Below are 18411 nucleotides of genomic sequence, written 5' to 3' on the forward strand. Positions count from 1 at the left end.
ACGAAACTTCTACAGATATTCAATTGCTAAGAGAATACCGCTACTCATATCTCTTTAAATTTTATTTATTTATTTAGTTTTCAATCGCGCTGGGACCATGCGAGCGAAAGATGCTTGGTCATCGCTTGAGTCAGTACATGGTTTACAGAACGATGATTAGAAAATTGTCTGACAGAACACGAATAAATAACACATTACAGAAATAAGTTATGAACTAATGTGAGGGATTCCAGAACAGAATACAAGGAGTATGCAACAAGGAAACTCTCCAATGTGGATCTGAATACTTGGGGTTTGCCATGAAATTCTTTCAGTTTTCTGGAAGACTGTTAAAATTAAACGTGCTAAATAGTGCTCACCTTTCTGTTCTGTGCTTAAGGAAGTGCTATTCAAGTGCATATCGTTTTTCCATCTGGTAAATGGAAGTTCCAGTTTCTCCGGGATGAGGCAGTGCTGCCAACAACAAATCCCATCATGCAACGTATGTACAGGAACGGCAGAGTTGGAATTCCGAGACACATGAACAACAGCCAACACGATGGTCGCGAACTGACACCGCAGGTCAGTGTGACCACCTTTTCTGAGCTTAGGATATTCATGGTGAGTGCACGGAGTAGGCGCAAGGAATGACATCATATGAGATCATAAACTGGAAGTAAGAAAAGTGAACAACACAGTTTCTGCGTCAGAGACAGTGGAGATAACTCTCAAAGTGAAGACTGCAGCATTCAGTTTCTGGACAAGATCTTGAACGTGATACTACCAAGAAAGTCTTCCACCTAGTAGTTTAAAATGGTCGACTTCACTTATTAACTACCTTCGGGTAAAAAAGTTTAACTTTTGCAAGATATTCGCGTAAGGAACTGTTTCTGTTGTGAAACTTCCGGGCAGACTAAAACAATATGCGGGACCGAGATTCGAACTCCCGATCTTTGCCTTTCAAGGACACATGCTCTACCGACTGAGCTACCAAGTACAACACAGGGACTCGTCCTTACAGCTCTACTTCCGCCAGTATCTCGTCTGCCAGACAGTTTGATATCAATGCACATTCCGCTGTAGAGTAAAAATTTCATGCAGGTTGTATTGTGTTTTGACGCAGTTAAACGTTAACCTGTTCTCTGAAAGCCGCATGCTGATGTTACCACCCTGTTGGCTACCGTTTAGGAGAATGTCTTTGAGTCATCTGTCTTCTTCAGTGGGACATCTCTGAAATACACTGAAGCGCCAAAGAAACTGGTACAGGCATGCGTATTCAAATACAGAGATATGTTAACAGGCAGAATACGGCGCTGCGGTCGGTAATGTCTATATAAGACAAGAAGGGCCTAGCGGACTTGCTGACGACACAGCACTACACAGGGTGGTCCATTGATAGTGACCGGGCCAAATATCTCACGAAATAAGCACCAAACGAAAAAACTACAAAGAACGAAACTCGTCTAGCTTGAAGGGGGAAACCAGAAGGCGCTGTGGTTGGCCCGCTACATGGCGCTGCCAAAGGTCAAACGGATATCAACTGCGTTTTTTTAAATAGGAACCCCATTTTTATTATATATTCGTGTAATAAGTAAAGAAATATGAATGTTTTAGTTGGACCACTTTTTTTCGCTTTGTGATAGATGGCGCTGTAATCGTCACAAACATTCCGTCACAACATTCCGCCAGTGCGGACGGTATTTGCTTCGTGATACATTACCCCTGTTAAAAAGGACCGTTTACCAATTGCGGAAAAGGTCGATATCGTTTTGATGTATGGCTATTATGATCAAAATGCCCAACGGGCGTGTGCTACGTATGCTGCTCGATATCCTGGACGACATCATCGAAGTGTCCGGACCGTTCGCCGGATAGATACGTTATTTAAGGAAACAGGAAGTGTTCAGCCACATGTGAAACGTCAGCCACGACCTGCAACAAATGATGATGCCCAAGTAGGTGTTTTAGCTGCTGTCGCGCTAATCCGCACATCAGTAGCAGACCAGTTGCGCGAGATCGGGAATTTCAAAAACGCCGATGTTGAGAATGCTACATCAACATCGATTGCACCCGTACCATATTTCTATGTACCAGGAATTGCATGGCGACGACTTTGAACGTCGTGTACAGTTCTGCCACTGGGCACAAGGGTAATTACGGGACGATGGCAGATTTTTTGCACGCGTTCTATTTAGCGACGAAGCGTCATTCACCAACAGCGGTAACGTAAACCGGCATAATATGCACTATTGGGCAACGGAAAATCCACGATGTCTGCGACAAGTGGAACATCAGCGACCCTGGCGGGTTAATGTATGGTGCGGCATTATGGGAAGGAGGATAATTGGCCCCATTTTATCGATGGCAATCTAAATGGTGCAATGTATGCTGATTTCCTACGTAATGTTCTACCGATGTTACTACAAGATGTTTCACTGCATGACAGAATGGCGATGTACTTCCAACATGATGGATGTCCGGCACATAGCTCGCGTGCGGTTGAAGCGGTACTGAATAGCATATTTCATGACAGGTGCATTGGTCATCGAAGCACCATACCATGGCCCGCACGTTCACCGGATCTGACGTCCCCGGATTTCTTTCTGTGGGGAAAGTTGAAGAATATTTGCTATCGTGATCCACCGACAACGCCTGACAACATGCGTCAGCGCATTGTCAATGCATGTGCGAACATTACGGAAGGCGAACTACTCGCTGTTGAGAGGAATGTCGTTACACGTATTGCCAAATGCATTAAGGTTGACGGACATCATTTTGAGCATTTCTTGCATTAATGTGGTATTTACAGGTAATAACGCTGTAACAGCATGCGTTCTCAGAAATTATAAGTTCATAAAGTTACATGTATCACATTGGAACAACAGAAATAAAATGTTCTAACGGACCTTGTAAGGGGTCCGTAGGCCCTTACTATAAGTTTGCACTCGGCACAGGTCGATAGGGCAAACAATCGATAGTGTCGTGTTGCGAGAGCGAGTGTAGAGTTGAGTCAGTTCCCAGGTTGCGGGCCGAGCGGTGTGGAGGCCTGTTGCTGTAATGCAAGGCTTTACCGACAAAGGGAGTGGCCATCGCCGCGGTTTAACCCCTTTGTGTTAGAATAATACGGGAAAGTGAAAAAGTATAATTACGAGAGTGATCAGTGATATTTCTGTGCCGATATTTGTGGTTTCGCGTCTACCGCGCCGGCATCATTTGGATTGCAGTGTTGGATTGCAGTGATTCAATTTGCGTGTGACAATAATGAATAGCGAGGAAGCCTGTGCTGAGATTAGCCGTTATTAAATATGTATGACGAAGGCAGTGGCTGTCTCCTTCTTTTTGTGTTTTTGAGACGAATATAGGTTCTTGATTAGTGAAGCTGTGTTGGCGTTCCTTTTTGTCACCGGACATTTCATTATTACAGCAATTGAGAAGGACAAAATGGAACGTAACAACTCCGTTGCAGTCAAATCCGATTGCCAGCCCCATTAGGTACACGGTCACATTAATTAATATTTATTTGGGCTGCTATCAGATCCCGATCGAGCGGGCTACATAAATCGGAGGTGTTACAACCTACGTTCTGTATTTTAATTTAAAAAACCTTCCTGTTACCAACTGTTCGTCTAAAATTGTGAGCCATATGTTTGTGACTATTACAGCGTCATCTGTCACAAAGTGAAAATAGTGGTCCAACTAAAACATTCATATTTCTTTACGTACTACACGAATATGTAAGAAAAATGGGGGTTCCTATTTTAAAAAAACCGCAGTTGATATCCGTTTTATCTATGGCAGCGCCATCTGGTTTCCCCCTTCGAGCTAGACAATTATCGTTCTTTGTAGTTTTTTTCGTTTGACGCTTATTTCGTGAGATATTTGGGCCGGTCACGAACAATGGGACACCCTGTATACCACTGGCCGTATCAATGACGCCGTCGTCGTCCGCCTCCAGCGACAAGTGGTCCCCACAATCACCTGGTGCCGGACAAACAAAATAGCTCTCACTGCCGCCAAAACTACGGCAGTCTATTTCACCAAACGGCGCCCAGTCTGCCTCCACAATATTTCGATTGCAGACATGCAGTGCCCTGGTCCCCGACGACCACCTCTCAATGGGTCCAGATGGATCGTATGTTACTACTCCACTGTCATACAGAGTATGTGACCAATAAGGGGCAAAGGCTGACCGGGGCTTTGTACCCCCTCTTCCACAGTAGGGAACTTAATCTGCATACCAAGCTCCGCATCTGCCGAGAAGTTCTCCTGCCTGCCCTGACGTATGGCTCAACTGCATGGGCCACGATTAGTGTAACCCGGATGCGGATGTTGCAGCGCCTGCAGGACAAGGTTCTTCCGTGGAGACTGCACGCCTTGCCACTCAAGAGAATTGTGTCTCCTCATGACGAAGCGGACCCTGCATGTCAGCAGAGGACTATTCAAGCTGGTGGAGACTCTGTAAAGCTGTGGGCTTGTGTAGATGGAATGATATTGGGCTCCTGATACGTCTAGATGCGACCCTGACAGGTGACTCGTACGTAGGCACCGTGTCTGATCACCTGGATCCACTCATATCAATTGTGCATTCCGACGGACTTGGGAAATTCCAGCAAGACAATGCGTCACCTCACATTTCCAGAATTGTTACAGAGTAGCTCCAGGAACAGTCTTCTGCGTTTAAACACTTCCTCTGGCCACCAAACTCCCCAGACATGAACATTATTGAGAATATCTGGGATGGCTTGCAACTTGCTGTTCAGAAGAGATGTCCACCGACTCGTACTCTTACGGATTTATGGAAAGACCTGCAGGATTCATGTGACAGTTCCCTCCAGCGCTACTTAAGACATTAGTTGGGACCATGCCACCTCGTGTTGCAGCGCTTCTGTGTGCTCGTGGGGGCCCTATGCGATATTAGGCAGGTACTTTCCGTCTTCGGGCCACGAGTGGCCTAACGGGACCATCCGACCGCCGTGTCATCCTCAGTGGAGGATGCGGATAGGATGGGCGTGGGGTCAGCACACCACTCTTCCGGTCGTTATGATGGTATTTTTAACCGAAGCCGCTACTATTTGGTCGAGTAGCTCCCCAATTGGCATCAGCGCTTAACTTCGGTGATCTCACAGGAACCGGTGTATCTACTGCGGCAATACTGTTGCCATATTAGTTAGGTACACCAGTTTCTTTGGCTCTTCAGTGTCTATTTTAGGTACACACAATAGAGGGACTGCACGATAGTGAAAGACGCAAATAATCTTATTAAACGTAGGTCCCAAGAGCAAAGATTTCCCCCGAGGCCCAACGAGAGTCACAGGCCCTGGCGCCTACGTCACACCAGGTGACACTGCCAACAGCCATCTCTGGCGGGGAGCACGTGAGAATTTCAGACGAGCTTAATAATTCTTGACTACGAGTTTAAATGCATGTAAACTCTCAGTAGCCCATGACAAAGTTAGGACGCTGAGTCGTTATCTTTTCAATTAGCTATTGATTTCCCGTTGGCCCCACAGGGCGCCCGTCGTTCGCGAAGTGTGGCGGACAAGCCGACTAGTGTGACGTCACAAGTTCGTTGCAGGGCCCGTTTTTCTCGTGAGACCCGGTCTCCCCGACACGATATATTTACTAGTGCAGTCATGTCAGTGATACTTTCCAGTGCGAGTGTAAGAGAGCGATAGTGTGTCTTAGTGTATCTTTGCGTAATTCACAAGAACGTGTTCGCCTCTCACGCCCCTATAGAGGGCAGATGGCGCTACGACCACTAAGCAGATCGGTAGAGCTCGCGGGGTGAGCCGTGGTGCTGGAGTGAGTTGGCACATCTTCACCGGTGATAGCTATAGCCGCAACCTTGGCAAACGATTTCATATTGTGGCCGAGTGGGAAAGTCCTGCTGTACGCCTTCTGCTCCCGGTGCGCTTCTTGCAGTCTAGGCATGACTGTTAACTTCGATATGCGCCTTCTACATCTACATCCATACTCCGCAAGCCACCTGACGGTGTGTGGCGGAGGGTACCCTGAGTACCTCTATCGGTTCTCCCTTCTATTCCAGTCTCGTATTGTTCGTGGAAAGAAGGATTGTCGGTATGCTTCTGTGTGGGCTCTAATCTCTCTGATTTTATCCTCATGGTCTCTTCGTGAGATATACGTAGGAGGGAGCAATATACCGCGTGACTCTTCGGTGAAGGTATGTTCTCGAAACTTTAACAAAAGCCCGTACCGAGCTACTGAGCGTCTCTGGTGCAGTCTTCCACTGGAGTTTATCTATCATCTCCGTAACGCTTTCGCGATTACTAAATGATCCTGTAACGAAGCGCGCTGCTCTGTTGGATCTTCTCTATCTCTTCTATCACCCCTATCTGGTACGGATCCCACACTGCTGAGCAGTATTCAAGCAGTGGGCGAACAAGCGTACTGTAACCTACTTCCTCTGTTTTCGGATTGCATTTCCTTAGGATTCTTCCAATGAACCTCAGTCTGGCATCTGCTTTACCGACGATCAACTTTATATGATCATTCCATTTTAAATCACCCCTAACGCGTAATCCCAGATAGTTTATGGAAGTAACTGCTTCCAGTTGTTGACCTGCTATTTTGTAGCTAAATGATAAGGGATCTTTCCTTCTATGTATTCGCAGCACATTACACTTGTCTACATTGAGATTCAATTGCCATTCTCTGCACCATGCGTCAATTCGCTGCAGATCCTCCTGCATTTCAGTACAATTTTCCATTGTTACAACCTCTCGATACACCACAGAATCATCCGCAAAAAGCCTCAGTGAACTTCCGATGTCATCCACAAGGTCATTTATGTATATTGTGAATAGCAACGGTCCTATGACACTCCCCTGTGGCACACCTGAAATCACTCTTACTTCGGAAGACTTCTCTCCATTGAGAATGGCATGCTGCGTTCCGTTATATAGGAACTCTTCAATCCAATCTCACAATTGGTCTGATAGTCCATATGCTCTTACTTTGTTCATTAAACGACTGTGGGGAACTGTATCGAACGCCTTGCGGAAGTCAAGAAACACGGCATCTACCTGTGAACCCGTGTCTATGGCCCTCTGAGTCTCGTGGACGAATAGCGCGACCTGGGTTTCACACGACCGTCTTTTTCGAAAACCATGCTGATTCCTACAGAGTAGATTTCTAGTCTCCAGAAAAGTCATTATACTCGAAGATAATACGTGTTCCAAAATTCTACTACTGATCGACGTTAGAGATATAGGTCTATACTTCTGCACATCTGTTCGACGTCCCTTCTTGAAAATGGGGATGGCCTGTGCTCTTTTCCAATCCTTTGGAACGCTATGCTCTTCTAGAGACCTACGGTACACCGCTGCAAGAAGGGGGGGCAAGTTCCTTCGCTTACTCAGTGTAAAATCGAACTGGTATCCCATCAGGTCCAGCGGCCTTTCCTCTTTTGAGCGATTTTAATTGTTTCTCTGTGCCTCTGTCGTTTATTTCGATATCTACCATTTTGTCATCTGTGCGACAATCTAGAGAAGGAACTACAGTGCAGTCTTCCTCTGTGAAGTTTGAGTAAGTGGTTGAAGCAGGCACAAAACATCGAGGGTAATGAAACTGTTGCACCACGACTATCATAGAAAAAAATATTTCGTTAGAACTTCATGCTAATGTTCTCTCGGATCCCACGGGGAAACAGGCACTGCACATTCCTTTACTACCGCCTGCCACAGTTAATATTTCATGTGTGTGTTTATCAATATCATTTATTGTGAGTCATATAATGTGCCTTTTCTCCCTCTGTGTCGTATGATAATAACTGAATGCTGCGTTAAATGTTTGAATTTATCACCTCACCTGTGGACTTCTTATAAACATTGCTTGTTTTTCTTGGGTTAAGTCTGTATGCTACTTTCGGGAGGCCCAAAACAGAACATAATTTCTGCAAAGTTTAAAAATGGCTCTGAGCACTATGGGACTTAACATCTATGGTCATCAGTCCCCTAGAACTTAGAACTACTTAAACCTAACTAACCTAAGGACATCACACAACACCCAGTCATCTCGAGGCAGAGAAAATCCCTGACCCCGCCGGGAATCGAACCCGGGAACCCGGGCGCGGGAAGCGAGAACGCACGACCACAAGCTGTGGACTGCAAAGTTCAACCACAACAGCTTTTTAATTGCATTCTCCTGTAACCTTTGAATGTCCCAAAGTATATAATTGGCATCTGCCGTGTTTTGGTACTCAGATCTTATTACTTGTTTAAAGTGGTGTTTTAACGCTCTAAATCCTCATTTCAATCGTGCTTTCTTTTCTCTGTTACAGTTGTACATTATTTTACTTAATATCAAATTAAGAAATATATACTTAAATACGATAGTTGGAACTTAATTAGTGGCAACTATTTATTCACAACCGATACAAAACAGTTACATGTTTGCAACTCTTACTGTCCTTCAAAGTAGTCACCAGCGTTGTGTAGAACCCGTTGCCAGCGATGTGGAATGCGTAGTATACCGTTAGCAGAGGCTGTTCTGTTGATGGTGCGAATGGAGCGGTCTACGGCCTGTCGAATCTCTGGAACAGAAGTGGCTCCTTCGTCTTCGGAATCAAATCAAAGTCACAAGGACTTAAGTCCGGGGAGTATGGTGGATGGTACAGTACTTCCCAGTCCCATCGACCGAACAGAGCAGCCACAGCTTGCGCTGTATGCGCCCGCGCATTGTCGTGCAAAATGATGGGTGGTTTGCGCAGAAAGTGTCGCCGCCTCTTTCGCAAAGCCGGTCGCAGGTGATGCACCAAAAACGAACAGTAATACTGTGCATTGACGGTCTGCCGTGGAGGAACGTAATGCGTTAGGAGTACACCTTCACAGTCGTACACGACAATCACCGTAACTTTAGCCCACTCCATTCGCACCAACAGCAGCACAGGCTCTGCTAACGGTATACTACGCCTTCCACGGGTTCTACACAACGCTGGTGTCTACTTTGAAGAACAGTAACAGGTGCAAACATGTAACTCTTTTGTATTGGTTGTGAATAAATAGTTGCCACTATTTAAGTTTCAACCCTCGTACGTCACCAAAATTGGTGAAAGATATAAATAAATATGAATTGAAGCAATTATATGTAAAATCCAAAATTTTATTTTTTTGCTGTAAAATATAAGTTCAGAAGTATGCCAGTCAAATATCTGTGTTAGTTCTTAATCAGTTCAATCTGCAACAGAGTACGGAAGCGCAAGTGTCTTCCACCCAAACATTTAAATCGCGTTGGAATGGGCTGCACATTTAGTTATAATATATTTCTCCAAATGTTCTGTCGCCATCCTCAATCTCCTGTCTGACAACATGTTTTTGTAAACAGGGAATCGATGAACTTCGCAAGAAGTCTACGGTATATTAATTTTAAATCAACAACAGCCTCAGTTGCAATGTGTACCTAGATTTACCTAGGTTTCATTTGGGATAACACAGCCTTCTTCAGAATAAAAGGAACTACGATTTGTCCATAATGGACAACGTCAAAAACTAAAAACTATATTATAGTAATACATCGTCATATTGCAATAACTTATCTGGGAAACAGCTTCGGCCCCACTTCGCAACCGCAGTACGGTAGCAACGGATGTTGTACTGGAACTGGCTATAGCCTCGAGAGCGCATGCGCGATAGTTTGTCATGCGTACTTGTTAAGATTGGTACCAACATGTACTCCTAAACTTAATTTTTCTTCTTTTTGAATAACCAGGTGCGGCTAACGAAATTGACGTATACGTCATCCTGTAAGGAACAAAGATATGTCGACTGTCTTAACATTTGTAACTATTTGTTGGACGTCAAAAGTGAAGAAGGTTGGGTTATCCCAACTGAAACCTATGTAAATCTAGGTAAACATTATGACTGAGGCTGTTGTTAGTTTAATATTTATACAGTTGCTGGTGGCAGTGGTAGGTGGCAGTTAAAGATAAATAACGCAAAGTGTGAGGTGATCCACATGAGTTCCAAAAGAAATCCGTTGGAATTCGATTACTCGATAAATAGTACAATTCTCAAGCCTGTCAATTCAACTAAATACCTGGGTGTTAAAATTACGAACAACTTCAGTTGGAAAGACCACATAGATAATATTGTGGGGAAGGCGAGCCAAAGGTTGCGTTTCATTGGCAGGACACTTAGAAGATGCAACAAGTCCACTAAAGAGACAGCTTACACTACACTCGTTCGTCCTCTGTTAGAATATTGCTGCGCGGTGTGGGATCCTTACGAGGTGGGATTGACGGAGGACATCGAAAGGGTGCAAAAAAGGGCAGCTCGTTTTGTATTATCACGTAATAGGGGAGAGAGTGTGGTAGATATGATACGCGAGTTGGGATGGAAGTCATTAAAGCAAAGACGTTTTTCGTCGCGGCGAGATCTATTTACGAAATTTCAGTCACCAACTTTTTCTTCCGAATGCGAAAATATTTTGTTGAGCCCAACCTACATAGGTAGGAATGATCATCAAAATAAAATAAGAGAAATCAGAGCTCTAACAGAAAGGTTTAGATGTTCGCTTTTCCCGCGCGCTGTTCGGGAGTGGAATGGTAGAGAGATAATATGATTGTGGTTCGATGAACCCTCTGCCAAGCACTTAAATGTGAATTGCAGAGTAGACATGTAGATGTAGATGTAGGGCCGCGAAATGTTGAAAATATTAAAATCTACGGTGTATATTTGTACAGAGGCATTGAGCTAGGAATAATATTTTCAAGGGATTCTACAATTTCACCATTAAATAAGAGAGACAAAGTAACGAGATTTGAATATCCAGGGATGTTACTCAACACGGTGTCGCGTATGTGTCGCGAATGAGTAGCGTGGAGTATTGTTGAGTGTATAGCTAAGGGTATAAAGTTGCACATGGTTGCCAGTAAAGGAGTAACCTAACATAAGCAGGGGCTCTAGGAAGCAGGAGGAACCGCGTTTTGTGGTAAGTGTGGTGTGGGCTACGTGACCAGCACCATGTAAGCTTCTGGAGAGAGCCAAGGTCAGGAGGACAGCGCGTGATCGCGTGGGAGGCGCGTCATGCGAGCCTCCATAAGCGGCGCCGCCGGCGCTACTGCGGATTACGATTCCGATCTCAGTCTGCCTCAGACGCTGGCGCTGCGGGACTCGGTCCCCGGGACATGCAGTATTGCCCAACATAGTCCACGTGTTAGTGCCTCGTGCGATTCGACAGTAGTTTGCAATTCTACTTCGGTGTTCAGTGTCACTTATTATTCAGAGTTCCTCGTCCTTTTCCCCACCGAATTTGCTTATCTGAAAATATTACAGCTTGTATTCTCAGGCACCAGATCTACGGGTTGGGCGAGCCACTTCACAAGTGGAGACAGCGTCAGCTTCTATCCAGATCTCCTCGCAGGACACTACAACGGATTGCAGTTCCCTGGAAACTACACTGCTGGCCACCGTAAATGCAACACCAAGAAAGACAAGAGGTAGCACAACACAATTTATTTTGTAGATAACGTGTTGACCAAGTATCAAATGATTACGTTTATAGACGTCTGTGACATGTGGTTCCTGCCAGAATCAGTAGCCAGAGAAGCCGCCATTGTTGGAGATCACCGCTGCCACATGTCTCGGCATTGAGTCAAAGAGACGTTGGATGTGTTCCTGGGGTACAGCAGCCCAAGCAGCTTCCACACGTTGCCAAAGATCATCTGGTGTGGCACCTGGGGATCTAATCTAGGTCACTCGTTGAGCAACCATGGACCACATGTTTTCTATCGGCGAAAGACCCGGAGAGCGAGCCGGCCAGGGAAGAAATTCAATCTTCTTATTGACGGAGAACCTTTGGACAATGCGTGCCACGTGTGGTCGCGCATTATCCTGTTGAAATATGGCTGTGGCCGAGCCCTGAAGGTAAGGAAGGACAACTGGCTCCAGCACCTCGGATATGTAGCGCCGGCTATTTAAAGTACCGGCAATGCGTACTAGAGGCGTGCGAGAGTAATATCCAATACCGCCCCATACCATAATACCCGGTGCAAGACCAGTGTGGTGGTGCATAATGCAGCTGTCCAGCATCCTCTCTCCACGGTGTCTCCACACTCGAATCCGACCATCGTGGTGCTGCAGAAAGAAGCGTGCCTCGTCAGTAAAGACAACGTCATTCCATTCTGCCGCCCACATTCGTCTGTCATCACACCATTGGCGACGGAGGCGCCTGTGGTTCTGCGTCAATGGTAGACGAAGCAATGGACGTCTTGCGGACAGACCACTCTGCTGTAAACGGCGTCGAATGGTACGCGCAGACACTGGATGATGCGTTACAGACGCAATGTGCTGTGCTATGGTTCGGGATGTCACTGAGCGATCCGTCACTGCCATGCGCACAATTTGCCTATCAGCACGTGCAGTGGTGCACCGAGGTGAATGCGATCGACCACGTCGGTCCGTCGTACCCTCATGCATCCAACGGTCATATATCCGCATTACAGTTGTTTGGTTTCGTCCAACATGACTAGCGATTTCTCTGTATGGTAATCCACAGTCTCGGTAAGCCACTATCCTTCCTCTTTCGAACTCGGATACTTGATCAAACGATGTTCGCTGTCGTCTACGAGGCATAACTGATCGTCTTGTGAAACAACCAGAAGGTAAACACACGTGCCGAACGTACACTCGTCGAAATCGCCAAGCCTTAAATGGCGCTATGAGATGGCGCCACAGGCGCGCGTGATGTGCGTCTGCGCTGAAATTCTAATCAGTTGCATATCTCATCGCTGCAAACCCATGGTGTAAATTTCACTTGATTCGGATGCTTCCTTCAGGGTGTTGCATTTACGGTGGCCAGCAGTGTACATAACCGACTTTAATTGGTACAGCACCGACCTTCCGAACTCCGTCTTCAGTTATCCCCACAGTCTCTTGCAGAGGCAAATTTGCAGTCTCCAGTTTCTCGATACTGTCGGGAAGCCAGCTGAAGGGCTTGCGAGATATGAAACTGAAATGAGTAGTTTACAACTGTTGAGTGCCGACAATGTTTCACTAACAGACACTACAGGAAGAAAATTTCTTCATCACTGATCTCACAGCTTCAAAGAGCTTACTTTGGAAAATCACTGTTTCAGTCCATGTTGCTCGCTATCTTATCACTGACTCCGGAGTCAGAGGTAGGCCCCACATCGGGTAGCGGCTGCATGGTTTTCTCTGTTCTTCGATTGTTGTTACGCTGATTTGTGACACTTCACCCCCCTGCAGTTCGGTGGGGTTTGGAATGGGAGTGGATAGGAATTTAAATAAATATAACCGAAAATTACGAACATAAGCAGACTGTCATTGTTGATGCTTTGATGCGAAAAGCAAAATACGTAATTTGATTGTGAAATAATAATAAAGGGTTTAATCTGGATATGTTCAGCACATTTCAATGAATAAATTATACTTTAAAAATTAACATCCAGAGCCAGGATTATTTTATCTACTTTGTGTGATTGGTAAAGGCATTCTCTACCTAAAGTCTCACAGAAACGTCGTGCTGTATAAATGGGCATACGCTTGGAGGAAATGGTATGCTTTGGACTCTTATGATTAGTGAAATGGCTTACTACGACAATTATGAACAGACCTACAGTTCCCTCAACGAGGTAAGGATCTGAACATGGTGATAATTGGTGGTCTGTTTTTCGTATACCTCAGACAGCAAATCATGCAAGAAATGAAACAGAATTCAAGTACCTAAAAAGGATTATAGGTCCAAAAACGGACATAGTACTCCAACGGCAAGAGAAGCAAGTGAATCGTCATCATATGGTTCAGACAGACGCTGACTGACACTCAGAATTTGTGATTTTTAGGCGGTGTGAAACGATCTAAATTTACATCTACAGGGTGGTCCATTGATCGAGACCGGGCCAAATATCTCACGAAATAAGCCTCAAACAAAAAACAACAAAGAACGAAACTTGTCTAGCTTGAAGGGGGAAACCAGATGGCGCTATGGTTGGCCCGCTAGATGGCGCTGCCATAGGTCGAACGGATATCAACTGAGTTTTTAAATAGGAATCCCCATTTTTTATTACATATTCGTGTAGTATGTAAAGAAATACGAATGTTTTAGTTGTACCACTTTCTTCGCTTTGTGATAGATAGCGCTGTAAGATTCACAAACATGTGGCTCACAATTTTAGACGAACAGTTGGTAACAGGTAGGTTTTTTAAATTAAAATACAGAACGTAGGTACGTTTGAACATTTTATTTCGGTTATTCCAGTGTGATACATGTACCTTTGTGAACTTATCATTTCTGAGAACGCATGCTGTTACAACGTGATTACCTGTGAATACCACATTAATGCAATAAATGCTCAAAATTATGTCCGTCAACTTCAATGCATTTGGCAAAACGTGTAACGACATTCCTCTCAACAGCGAGTAGTGCGCCTTCCGTAATGTTCGCACATGCATTAACAATGCGCTGACGCATGTTGTCAGACGTTGTCGGTGGATCACGACAGCAAATACCCTTCAACTTTCCCCACAGAAAGATATCCGGGGACGTTAGATCCGGTGAAAGTGCGTGCTTCGACGACCAATCCATCTGTCATGAAATATGTTATTCAATACCACTTCAACCGCACGCGAGCTATGTGCCGGACATCCATCATGTTGAAAGTACACCGCCATTCTGTCATGCAGTGAAACATATTGTAGTAACATCGGTAGAACATTACACAGGAAATCAGCATACACTGCACTATTTAGATTGCCATCAATAAAATGGGAGTCAATTATCCTTCCTCCCATAATGCCGTACCATACATTAACCCGCCAAGTTCACTGATGTTCCACTTGTCGCAGCCATCGTGGATTTTTCGTTGCCCAATAGTGCACATTATGCCGGTTTACGTTACCGCTGTTGGTGAATGGCGCTTCGTCGCTAAATAGAACCCGTGCAAAAAATCTGCCATCGTCCCGTAATTTCTCTTGTGCCCAGTGGCAGAACTGTAAACGACGTTCAAAGTCGTCGCCATGCAATTCCCGGTGCATAGAAATATGGTACGGGTGCAGTCGATGTTATGTAGCACTCTCAAAACCGACGTTTTTGAGATTCCCGATTCTCGGTCAGTTTGTCTGCTACTGATGTGCGGATCAGCCGCAACAGCAGCTAAAACACCTACTTGGCAATCATCATTTGTTGCTGGTCGTGGTTGACGTTTTGTATGTGGGTGAACACTTCCTGTTCCCTTAAACAACGTAACTGTCCGGCGAACGACCCGGACACTTGGATGATGTCGTCCAGGATACCGAGCAGCATACAGAGCACAATCCCGTTGGGCATTTTGATCACAATATCCATGCATCAACACGATATCGACCTTTTCCGCAATTGGTAAACGGTCCATTTTAAGACGGGTAATATATCACGAATCAAATACCGTACGCACTGACGGAATGTTACGTGATACCACGTACTTATACGTTTCTGACTATGACAGCGCCATCTATCACTAAGCGACGAAAGTGGTCCAAATAAAACATTCATATTTCTTTACGTACTACACGAGTATGTAATAAAGAATGGGGGTGCCTATTTAAAAAAACGCAGTTGATATCCGTTTGACCTGTGGCAGCGCCATGTAGCGGGCCAACCATAGCGCCATCTGATTTCCTCCTTCAAGCTAGACGAGTTTCGTTCTTTGTAGTTTTTTCGTTTGATGCTTATTTCGTGAGAATGGACCACCCTTTATATATTAAACTCAGCTTGATTGCAGATTACTGGGCAAGTTATACACGTATGATGAAATTTTGTGAGCAGATATTGATCTAAGTATGTATAACCCATACTTAACAATTTTTATCCTTCTTATCAGCAACATTTCGCGTGGCATAAGACAAGATGCGGAAAAATGGCGTACACTAATTGACACCTGGAAAGAAGGGGGGGGGGGGGGGGATTGAGGAGAGGGACAGGATAGGCATCTGGTCACGCTCTACCAGTAAGACAGTCAAATCCAAACGAACATGCCAAACCCGAGAAGAAGTGGGATAAGACAATGGGAGACGAAGAAAAAGAAGTTGTAACTAAAACTTGTTTTCAATATTACTCGTATTTCTGCGTAATTTAGCAAAACACAACTTTAATTTAAAACGGTATTCTGCACTTAGCATGGTTTCATACTGACAGCCCCTTGGTTATAAAGTTCGCACCAGTCAGCAGCTAGGGTTGGTGCCCTGCAGTCGGTAGAGTGTTTGAAGTAAAATGCTGATGAGTAGTAACGCTACAAACATCACGGAGGAAGCTGCAGAAGATTCCAGACTGCAGCATACATTGGGCGACAATTATTAAACACGGCAGTCTAAACCATTAAGTAAACTACAAACTGATTAACCCGGTTGGTGATCCAATGCTCTTGTTTCACGGTTCATATGTCCACTTACAAGCTGCCTATCTAACGCTTTCTAGGGGCAAAAAAAAATTGATTTTCAGTACTTCATATAATTGTCGGCTGAATTTAAAAATTTAAAATGCTGTCACAATCTACTCATTATGGGGCACAATCAGTAATTATAAACGTAGGCTTCCGCGGCCATTGTCACAGTCAATAAAATTTTTCTGTGTTTGTGACCGCATTGTCAATATGTGAAACTACCGACGTTTCGCTCACTGTTGCAAGTGACCCTGAAGAAGGTCACTTGCATCAGTGACCGAAACGTCGGTAGTATTACATATTCACAGTGTGGTCACAAACACAGAAAAATTTTATTGACTACAATGAGTAATGTTACGCGTATGGAGCCGAGCTAACAGGCCGCCTAGAATTGGTATGAGGTGAATGGGTTTGTGTGGCTGAAATCTAGCAGGCCCATGGATAGGGACGCGGCACGGCCGGCTCAGCCAGACCACCGTGGCCGAGCAAGCTGCAGCAACTCCTCCAGGCGACGTCAGGTGCAAAGGCGTCAGCAAAGGGCCGGATGTAGGTAAATCCATTACGTGGGATTTGGACAGCTGTCACAGTTTTAGAAGAAGAGACGGTGCACCACCATTGGAGGAGTGTCAGACAATTATTTATTGAAGATGTCATTACTTTTGTGCCGGCCGCTGTGGCCGAGCGGTTCTAGGCGCTTTAGTTCGGAATCGCGCTGCTGCTACGGTCGCAGGTTCGAATCCGGCCTCGGTAATGGATGTGTGTGATGTCCTTAGGTTAGTTAGGTTTAAGTAGTTCTAACAAGGGAACCTCCCCATCGCACCCCCCTCAGATTTAGTTATACGTTGGCACAGTGGATAGGCCTTGAAAAACTGAACACAGATCAATCGAGAAAACAGGAAGAAGTTGTGTGGAACTATGAAAAAAATAAGCAAAATATACAAACTGAGTAGTCCATGTGCATGATATGCAACATCAACGACAATCTCAGCTCAGGAGCGCTGTGGTCCCGTGGTTAGCGTGAACACCTGCGGAATGAGAGGTCCTTGGTTCAAGTCTACCCTCGAATGAAAATTTTAATTTTTTGTTTTCAGACAATTATCAAAGTTCAGGCACTCACACATAATCAACTTCGCTCTCCAAAATTCCAGGACATGTTCAGATTTGCTTGGACATATGCAGGATTTGACGGTCTACACACGGAAAAATTTGAAAACGTTAAAAACATATGTTTTGATAGAGCACAGGCAAAACTGTGCGACTGTGAAACTGTTTCATTCATTTGTTGCAGTTTATGTGACAAACTCTTATGTTTTCATCACTTTTTTGGAAGTGATTATCACATCCACAAGAAAACCTAAATCGGGCAAGGTAGAAGAATCTTTTTACCCATTCGCCAAGTGTACAAGTTAGGTGGGACGACAACATATTCCTGTCATGTGAAGCACATGCCGTCACCAGTGTTGTATAGAATATATCAGACGTGTTTTCCTGTGGAGGAATCGGTTGACCTATGACCTTGCGATCAAATGTTTTCGGTTCCCATTGGAGAGGCACGTCCTTTCGTCAACTAATCACACGGTTTTGCGGTGCGGTGGCAAAACACAGACACTAAACTTATTACAGTGAACAGAGACGTCAATGAACGAACGGACAGATCATAACTTTACGAAAATAAAGAAAGCAAAATTTTCAGTCGAGGGCAGATTTGAACCAAGGACCTCTCGTTCCACAGCTGTTCACGCTAACCACGGGACCACGGCGCTCCTCGCATCACATTACCCTTAATATTGCCTATCTTACGCATGGACGACCCAGTTTGTATATTTTGCTTATTTTTTCGTAGTTCCACACAACTTCTTCCTGTTTTCTCGATTGATCTGTGTTCAGTTTTTCAAGGCCTATCCACTGTGCCAACTTATAACTAAATCTGAGGGGGGTGCGATGGGGATGTTCCCTTGTAAGTGTAGGGGACTCATGACCTAAGATGTTAAGTCCCATAGCGCTCAGAGCCATTTGAACCATTTCCAATACTTCTGCCA

At 44.9% G+C, this 18411-nt stretch overlaps 1 protein-coding gene across 4 annotated transcripts in view; it reads right to left on the reverse strand.

The window, feature by feature from the left end:
• Positions 1-18411, reverse strand: part of LOC124776848 (serpin B3-like) — a 123379-nt gene that overhangs the window by 88578 nt on the left and 16390 nt on the right. The gene's annotated exons all lie outside the window — the stretch shown is intronic.

The sequence above is a fragment of the Schistocerca piceifrons genome, chromosome 2 (genome assembly GCF_021461385.2).
Source record: "Schistocerca piceifrons isolate TAMUIC-IGC-003096 chromosome 2, iqSchPice1.1, whole genome shotgun sequence".
Taxonomy (NCBI): Eukaryota; Metazoa; Arthropoda; class Insecta; order Orthoptera; family Acrididae; genus Schistocerca; species Schistocerca piceifrons.